We start from the raw sequence: 9,830 nt of genomic DNA on the forward strand, positions 1-9,830 counted from the left end.
TTTGAATCTACTCTAACAGCTTAAAAATAATAGCAATAATTATTCACAATACATAATAATAACTAATCTCGACTTTAGCCCCTTACCTATTAAAAACAAATCCTTACATGAATGGATTCTGACATATACATAAGGTGAATGAGCAATCTCTATTATTGAAAGTTTATTTGATTGTTTTAAACCTAGAAGATTTTATTAACATAAGGTGCTCAATTATAGAGCTCACTTCCTTAACCATTGTTACTTAAGTTTGGGAGAGAAGAAAATCGAAAAATAGGCATGGCAGCATTATCTCAGATGTTATTCCATTCTTCCTTGGGAGCACATGGCAGCATGGAAGGTGTCCATGTTTCTATCCATGGGATAAACAGCTTATCCACACACAACATAGGCACCTGCAATTCAGGAAGCTTCAGTTTATTATCCTTTAATGGACTCATGCACTCCATTACCTCTTCATTTTAATAAGGTAATTCCCCATCCATGGCTACGCATTCATGATTCATCAAGTTAAAGTCATTTTGAAAATTTAAAGCAGGTGAAATATTCATGAAGTCCACTCCTCCTTCTATAGCTCGTTGATCCAATATTTTCTGAGATGTGGCTTTTCTGTGTATGCGGCAGAACACTATACCCTTCTACAATAAATAAAATGCTTGTTTAATACTGTATCATGCTCATAATTTCTTACCCAAAATAAAACATAGATTCTTTTAAAGGAAAACACTATTTTCTACTACAAATTTCAGATCTGCACTATAAGGAAACGGAACTTTGATTAACTAATTTATCTCAACTTTGATTACATTTAGATTTCCATTTTAAAGTTTTTCAAATATAAATCTTAATAAGACACATAACTATTTTGTTTTTTTGTTTTCTTGTATTCAAATAGGAAACCTTTCATACATCACAAATGTAAGATCACAAACATCTCTTTTGCATAGAGTCATATACACAAGCTTGAATCAAATAACAAGACTTAGCTTTTATAAGTTGCAAAGAAAACTACAAATACTCAAACAATGCTCGTTTTCCACCCTACCAATTAATGGCATCATAAGGCCTCTTGTGCCCTAGCCATACCCCCGAGCAAGAACTCACTGCATCTAAGGATCATAGATGTTATCATATAAGTGAGTTCCTAATACAAGAACAATATTTTAAACTACACTTGTTACACATTTCAGACTTACATGAATCCAACTCAAAGAGAAATGCTACAAAAGAAAAGGGATAGAAAGACTCATCTCTCTCTCAAGTTCCCCCTTGATCTTCTTCTCCTCATTTTGGTTCTACCATCATCGCTCTCCTTCTCTCCTCTCCTATTCTACATATAAATTCCCCTTTTCATCTCCAACAATGGTGAAAAATGGCCCATCCTCCAAAGTCTTCCCCCCTTTTAATGAAGGCACATGGCTCTCTTATCAATGTGTCATAACCCATTGTTTTCCCACTATTCATTTTCGTCACATTTGAAGTGGGGCCCTTTTGAGGTGTCATGATGTAAGTTTTAACCATGATTTGACCCTCAACTAACCCCCAACCTTAGGTAGTATAAGTGGGTTAGGTTATTTTAACCCAAAATGCACTCTAGGATCTATTTTAACCCCTCCAAAGTCCAACTTTAGTTCATATCCGATTTTACAAAAGGTTTGCATTGAGGTCGACTTTGATTGTTGTACAAGAGTTGGCATAGTTTTCTCGAATGTCTTCATAATCACTCGATTAGGCCTTCATATCATCCATTGCACAAATTCAAATTTAACATCAATAACTCAAACATATAAATATAAGACTTTAAACATTAATACATATCCTTGAATTAACCATAGATCAACCCATTAGATCAATATTATATTCCAACATCATTTCTTCATAATCATTTGCATATGAAATTCATTTACAAATAAGTATCATTCTTTCTACTTTAACTCTCTAATTGCAAAATTTTCAAGAATAATAACCACATTAATAATTCACATCATATGTATCACAACACCTTACACCTTACACATACATAAATCAAATTCATCAAGCATAAGTACTTACTCTCACTAATTATAAGATTCCAATCATAACATCTCTTACAATAACATAATGAGTATCACTAGTATTCATTGTGTTATCTATATTCTATTTATTTCTATACTTCTTTATTTTGAATTAAATGATACATAATTTACTTCAAAACAATAATCTCATAACCCAAACTTGATTTCCATTTTCACAGTCACCTTATGTAGAATGTATTCATCACAACACAATATCTATTCAATACAATTGGCCATAATTTCAATTACTAAAACTATCTAATTATCATAACGAGATAAAATGAATAATATAAGGTATTTATCCATAAGGTAACTCACATTAGTTCATCAAGATGTTAACATAAATTAGACAATCCATCACAGTGTGAATTAGTTCTAATGCTACTAGTCTCATAAACTATCTAAACTACCGTATCATATGTAAAGAGGTCCAACCATTTCTATTTGTAATCATTGTCAATTGTATGAACAAAATCCATAGTTGATCATAAGTTGAATCTAACTTTGCACATTAATTAAATAAGCAGAATTCATATTTGTACCTAATATTTAGATGGTTACAAATGATAAGTCAATCTTATTCAAAAAATACTAATCATAGCAAGTCACATAAGGATTCTCCCTAATCTTGTTATTGCATAAGCCATATAATGTTCTTCTAATGACAAAATTAATATTTACTTCTAATCAAATTATATTGTAGACAAATTAACAATCCTTCTAGTCCTTACTTGGATGGGACCTTACATACTATACTGATTATTAATGTTACAAAATATTCTATTGGAATTTTTAATTTTTTTTGATTGGTAACAAGCTGAAGCCAAGATTCATTGATAAGAGATTCACAATTTACTATTGTGTTGTTGTGTTGTAGACTCTTGCCTAGTATTAGAATTTTCTTATAAATGTACTAACAATTTTTTTTGTTTTTTAAAGTAAATTTGAGATTAAATTGCAACCTATGAATAAGGAAAAAAAATTACCTTTCTTGTAGAGCGAACCATACTAATAACCTTATGGAAGCCCTAGCTATCTCGGTTGTAGTGGACCAATGCTATCAATGTGGCTGGAATGATGAATGTGCAAAAGAAAAATAGCAAAGACATAGAACAACACAATGTGCTACAACACAATAAACTATATTATATTTCATTCCCGTAGATCTCAAATGAGTACATAGTGTTTTTTTAATAAGAAAGCATACAATACTCGAGAGAAATCTACCATTAGCTGAGAAGACAAAACATCTATAAACTTTTGGAAAAATATTGCAGCTGACTCAAACTTCTGGAACAAACCCTAAACTTAAATGTAATAATCTATAAGTATAGTTTATAAAGTGAGAGATCTAGAACTCTCGATGAGAAGACAACAATAAATAAAGTAGTTGGAGTAGGTAAAGGCAGGGGAGATTAAAAGGATAGCTGGAAGTTTATGTCACCAACACTCCCCCTTAATCTTCACTGCCATGTATGTCTGTAATACCAATACTTTCTCGAAGATGTTCAAAGAAATTCTTTGCAAGAGGCTTTGTGAAAATGTCTACCAGTTGTTCTTTGGACCTACAAAACTTAAGACATATGTCACCATTGTTTACTAATTCACGAATATAATGATATCTTATATCTATATGTTTGCTACATTAATGAAAGACATGATTTTTTGATAAAGAAATTGCATAATTATTATCACAATATATTCTTGTAGGTTCTTGTGGATGCTTCAAGTCTGAAAGTACTCATCTCATCCACATTGCTTGACAAGTTGCTAATGTTGCTGCAACATATTCTGCTTCAGCTGATGATAATGTCACAATTGGTTGCTTCTTTGATGCCCAAGAAATATCTCCTGATCCTAGGTGAAACATATGTCCTAAAGTGCTTCTTTTATCATCAAAGCTACGTGCCCAGTCATTATCTATATAGCAGATCAACTTGTAATGATCTGAATGCGCATATAAGATCCAAAAGTTCTTTGTTCCAGCTATATACCTCAAAATCCTCTTTCAAGCTTTCCAATGAGTTTCTTTTTTTTCGTCCATGAATCTAGAAATGAGACTAACTCCATGCATTAGATTTGGTCTTGTAGCTATCAAATATAAAAGGCTGCCAACTAATCTTTTGAATAAAGTCATGTCTACATTAGGACTTTCATCATTCATGCTAAGTTTTATACCCAATGCAACTAGTGTAGGGGCTGAATTCACATTTGTGATTTTAAATCTTTTCAAAAAATCAGTAACATACTTACTTTCACAAATGAAAATGCCTTGATCATTTGTATTTACTTGTATCCCAAGAAAATATCTCATGAGTCCCAAGTCAGTCATATCAAATTCATTTTTCATGGCTGCCTTCAAATTGTTAATTGACATATTACTGGTGAATATCAAATCATCTACATATAAGAAAACTATCAATATTTCTCCTTCATTGTTCACTTTGACATACAAAGTTGGTTCATAGCCACACTTACTAAAACTATTATTCACAAAATAAGAGTCTATTATGTTGTACCAAGCTCTAGGAGCTTGCTTCAAGCCATATAGTGTCTTCTTCAGCTTGTATACCTTATTTTCTTCTCCCAAAATTTCATATTTTGGTGGTTTTTTTATATACACTTCTTCTTCTAAAATGCCATTCAAGAATTTTGATTTCATGTCCATTTGATAAACCTTCCAATTATTTTGGGCTGCTATGCATAAAATCATTCTAATAGTGTCTAATCTTGCCACAGGAGAAAATGTCTCATTGTAGTCTATACCCGGTTGTTGTGTGAAGCCTTTGGCTACTAGTCTTGCCTTGTGTTTCTCTACTTTTCCATCAGCATTATATTTCATTTTGTATACCTACTTAACTCCAATCACATCCTTCCCTTTAGGAAGATCTACTAAGTCCCAAGTATCATTCTTTTATATTGACTAAATTTCTTCATCCATGGCTAAAATCCATTTGTCATCTTTAATAGCTTCTTTAAAATAAATTGGATCAACATGTGCTAAGAGTGCAAAATTAATATATAAATCATCATTTTCAGCCTCTTGTAATTCATCATATATGTCTCTAAGACTTTGTGTCTTCCTTGAAGTATTTATAGATCTTGATCTTAATGAAGCAAGCATTGAATTAGATGATTCACTACTATTAGTGCTTGCTAGAGTAGTAGTGTTTTGAGTGGTAGGTGCCCTTGTAGGTGTTTTAGGAACATTTATTTGTATTTTAGAATGCACATCTTGAGTTTCAATTTCTTCATTTTATTGTGGAATAGTAGCTGCAACTGTAGTTGACTTATCCAAGCTACCATCCCATGCTTCTTCTTCTACAAACTCAACATCACGACTTATTATTAACTTCTTTCTGATAGGATTGTATAGCCTATATGCCTTTGATTGTTCACTATATCCCACAAATATGCACTTCTCTCCTCTATCATCCAATTTTTGTCTCACATCTTAAGGTACCAATGAGTATGCCACACAACCAAATATTCTCAAATGTGCTATATTGTGCTTCATTTTGCTCCAAGCTTCTTCTGGTGTTTTATTTATTACTGCTTTTATTGGACATCTATTTAGTATGTATGTTGAACATGCAATTACTTCAACCCAATACTCATTTGGCAAGTATTGCTCGTTTAACATACTCCTTGTCATCTCCATAATTGTTCTATTTTTTCTTTCTTCTACTCCATTTTGTTGTGGAGTGTACCTTGCTGTAAATTGTTTCCATATGCCATTTTCTTTGCAAAAATTCAAAAAATCATTTGATATATATTCTCCATCTTGATCGGTTCTTAATGTTTTAAAAGAGTATCCACTTTCTTTTTCAACTTTTTCCTTGAATTCTTTAAAGACATCAAATACATCTGATTTATACTTCACAAAATAAACCAAAACTTTTCTACTAAAATCATCAATAAATGTCAAGAAATAAATTTTTCCGCTTAAGGATAGTGTTTGCATTGGCCCACAAAGATCTGAATGAACTATATCAAGTGGATGTTTTTCTCTATAAGACATTCCAACTGAATTTTTTTCTCTATATTGCTATACCAAAATGCAACTCTCACATGTTGTCTTAAGTGGCTCTATTGATGGCAACCCATAGACCATTTGTTTCTTATATAAGAGTTGTAACCCTTTAAAGTTTAAATGACCAAACCTTAAATGCCATAGCCAAGATTCATTTTTGTATAAAGCTTTGAATGTAGATTCACCTACTTTTAACAGTTCATTTGGCTCTAAGAATAATTCTCTTTGGATTTTAAGTGGGAACATTCTATTTTGAGTCATTTCAACTTTTGCAATCACCCAATTGCTTGGTCTTTTATCTAGAATCACACATTCACCATTTTCAAAATGTATTCTATATCCCTTTTGTACTAGTTGCCCAATGCTTATGAGATTGTGATGCAATATAGGAATATAATATACATCAGGAATTTCCTTTTCTTCACCTTTCTTAGTTCTTATGTTGATTGACCCTTTTCCCATTACTGAAATTTGATGATCACTTCCCAACTTAACCTCTAATTTTACTGATTCATCTATTATTGAGAATATCTCCTTAGACCCACTCATATGGTTACTACAACCACTATCTAAGAACCATACTTCTTTAGAACTCTCTTGTGCAACATTGCATGTTATCAAGATGGTGTTTTGCTCACTAGTGTTGGACTGACTTTCATTTGTAAAATGTTCCTTTTGCCTATTCATGTCATCTTGTTTTTTTCTACACTCAGATGCAAAATACCCAAATTTATTACAATAATGACATTAGATGTTAGATTTGTCATACCCTTCTCCTTGATGATGGTTGATCCCCCTTCCTCTTGTTGATGTGAAATTGGTTTGTGAGCTTGATACTGGTCTTCTACTCTTAAACTGTGGATTTTCTCTTTCTCCTCTTGGTGTAAAACGTCATCTGCCTTTGCTGTAATATGATCTTCCTCTCATTCTTTCAAATGAAAGTTGAGTCTTGAAAGCATTCTCCAATGATGAAGTTCCCAAACAATTCAACCTTTGTTCATGTGATAAGAGAGAACCCATTAACTCATCTATTGATAGCAAGAAGAGATCCTTAGATTCTTTAATGGCTACAACTCTTGAATCAAACTTATTTGGTAGACTTCTAAGTATTTTCTCTACAAATTGTTGATCCCCAAGGGTTTCTCCATATGATCTAATCTGATTTACTATCCCCATTGTTTGAATGAATAATGAGTCTATTGAATCTGAATCTTTCATTTGTAAATTTTCAAAATCCCTTCTAAGATTTTGTAACTTTGAAGTTTTTACCTTTCTTGTGCCCTGGTATGTTGATTGCAAATTTTCCCATGCTTGCTTTGAGCTTGTGGCTGTAGCTACCCTTGGAAATATTGCTTCCTCCCCTGCTTGTTGAATAAAGAACAATGCCTTAGCATCATTTTTCCTATTTTCCTTTAATAAATGTTGTTCAACTTGTGAAAGAGCTTGATATGCCTACTAGTCTGCTAGTTTAGGGAACCCACTTTCAACTAAATCCCAAACATCTTGAGAATGAAAAAGTATTTTTATTTTGATGCTCCAATAATCATAATTTTTTACATTAAAAGTTTGAATTTGTAGCTATGAAATACTTCCACTAGTTCATGTCATGATTTAACAGTAAAACTTTCTGACTTGTAACAACTACAAACCCTTTCTCTTCCTTCCTCACACAACAACTATGACTTTTCCTTAGATCTTTAGGTTTGCTCTCATTTGCCCATAAAAACAATGTCTAGATTTTCTACAGCTCTGATACCAATTTGATGAATTTGCAGAAGAAAAATAACAAAGACACAGAGCAACACAATGTGCTGCAACACAATAAACTATATTATATTTCATTCTCATAGGTCTCAAATGAGTACATAGTATTTTTGTTATAAGAAAGCATACAATATTCTAGAGAAATCTACCATTAGCTGAGAAGAAAAAACATCTACAAACTTCTAGAAAAATATTACAGCCGACTCAAACTTCTGGAACAAACCCTAAACCTAAACCTTATAATCTAGAAGTATAGTTTACAAAATGAGAGGTCTAGAACTCTCGACTAGAAAACAACAATGAATAAAGTAGTTGGAGTAGGTAAAGGTAGGGGAGATTAAAAGGACAGCTAGAAGTCTATGTCACCAACATGGAAAGAATCATCTGTGAGACTGACTCGTAGGTGGTTGTGAATTTATTGAATAAAAGGGACCTTGTGCTTGTGGATTGACATTTGTCTCTAGTTATTCGGCAGATCATTCAGTTATGCAATTCTCTGGATTCTATGTCTTTTATGCATATCCCTCGTGAATGGAATGGTGTGGCTAATTGTCTAGCTAAATGGGCCTCTGAGCAAGGGTCGACTTGGAATATTATTGATCATAGGATGCTTCCCTTTGATTTAACTTAGATGCCTGTTCAACTTTTGGACCAAGATAAAGCTCTGTAGTTTTGTAGTTCTTGTGTTGTTTTGCTCTTTGATATTCAATAAAAATTTTACCCCTCTTTTAGTTTTTAAAAAAATCTGGCATTCTATACTCATTGATGATCCAATCTGTTTTCTCTCCATTTGGGGCTTTTCCTATGTAGAAAACCAATGTCTTTTTAAGCCCAATACATTGAAACTCATGATCTCTAACTGGTTTATCCGTCCCAATGGCCTTCCAATAAATAGAGCTTGTGAGCCCGCTTCTTCTAGATTGAGCACATTTTTTATCAACAGGAACAAAGAAGAACCATTCTCTTCCTCCAACAAACGCAAGATCTACAACAACGTGAAGCTCATGATAAACCCAATTGAATATGCAAAGAAAAAAGTATACCCATTAATAGTAAAGAATCCTAAAAGATTCAACAACCTTATAAAATAGGAAAAAATATATTTCCTCCATTGACTAATTATTAGGGCAACTCAGAACAATACATTATTTAGTATCTCAACCATTGGTGGCTTCAATTTGAAAGATCTAAAACTATATGATTTGAAACATGTAAATTTATAAAAACTACAACAAATGCAAAATCTACAACAACGATTTACCGATGCATGATAAACCCTTTTGAACTTAAGAATAAGAAAACAGACCCATTAATAACAAACAAACCTCAACCAATTCAAAACCCTAAATAAAAAACACAAAAAAAACCGATTCATCTATTGACTACTTAAGGAAATGCAAAAACAATACATTGTTTACGATTTAGACCATCCAAATCTTCATTGTGAAACACCTACATCGTGTAGACCACCCATTTTTTGAGTTCGGAACATCGAAATTTACTTTCCCATAATTCCTTTTAAGAAATTTTATTACCTGGGAGTTACCATGGATCATAACTATACAAGTACAAGGTTTCAATTACGTCAAAACTGAAAGGTTGGCCTTGAACCTTTTTTCTGAGATAGAATCCTACTAATTCCTCTTCTGTTGGATGAAATCTGAACCCTGGAAGATCAAATTCTCCATGCAATCCGCCCTCCATCTTTTCAAATTTATTTAGTTTCAATTCTCAACAATGGATATAATTCTTTGGCTGCTCTTTTATTAACGAGAAAATCAAGAAACTTGGGAATGTATTGGGCGTTATCTTACCATTTAGAGAGTTTATAAAGGAAAAGAATTGTGAAAGTGTCTCACACGCAGAGATCGTTCTGTTTTCCAGTCATTGTTTTGGCAGAGTTTGGAAGGACAAAATGGTTGCAGTCAATCCTGAGAAGTTACGCGGACATTGAATATTGAATTCGGTCAAGCAAATTG

General features: G+C 32.6%; 1 pseudogene; it reads right to left on the reverse strand.

Moving 5' to 3' along the window:
* Nucleotides 1-244: 244 nt before the first annotated feature.
* Nucleotides 245-9,555, reverse strand: LOC149555521 (NAC domain-containing protein 6-like; annotated as a pseudogene).
* Nucleotides 9,556-9,830: the final 275 nt, after the last annotated feature.

Source organism: Cupressus sempervirens, chromosome 5, assembly GCF_028749045.1.
Source record: "Cupressus sempervirens isolate cs-2001-9-10 chromosome 5, ASM2874904v1, whole genome shotgun sequence".
Taxonomy (NCBI): Eukaryota; Viridiplantae; Streptophyta; class Pinopsida; order Cupressales; family Cupressaceae; genus Cupressus; species Cupressus sempervirens.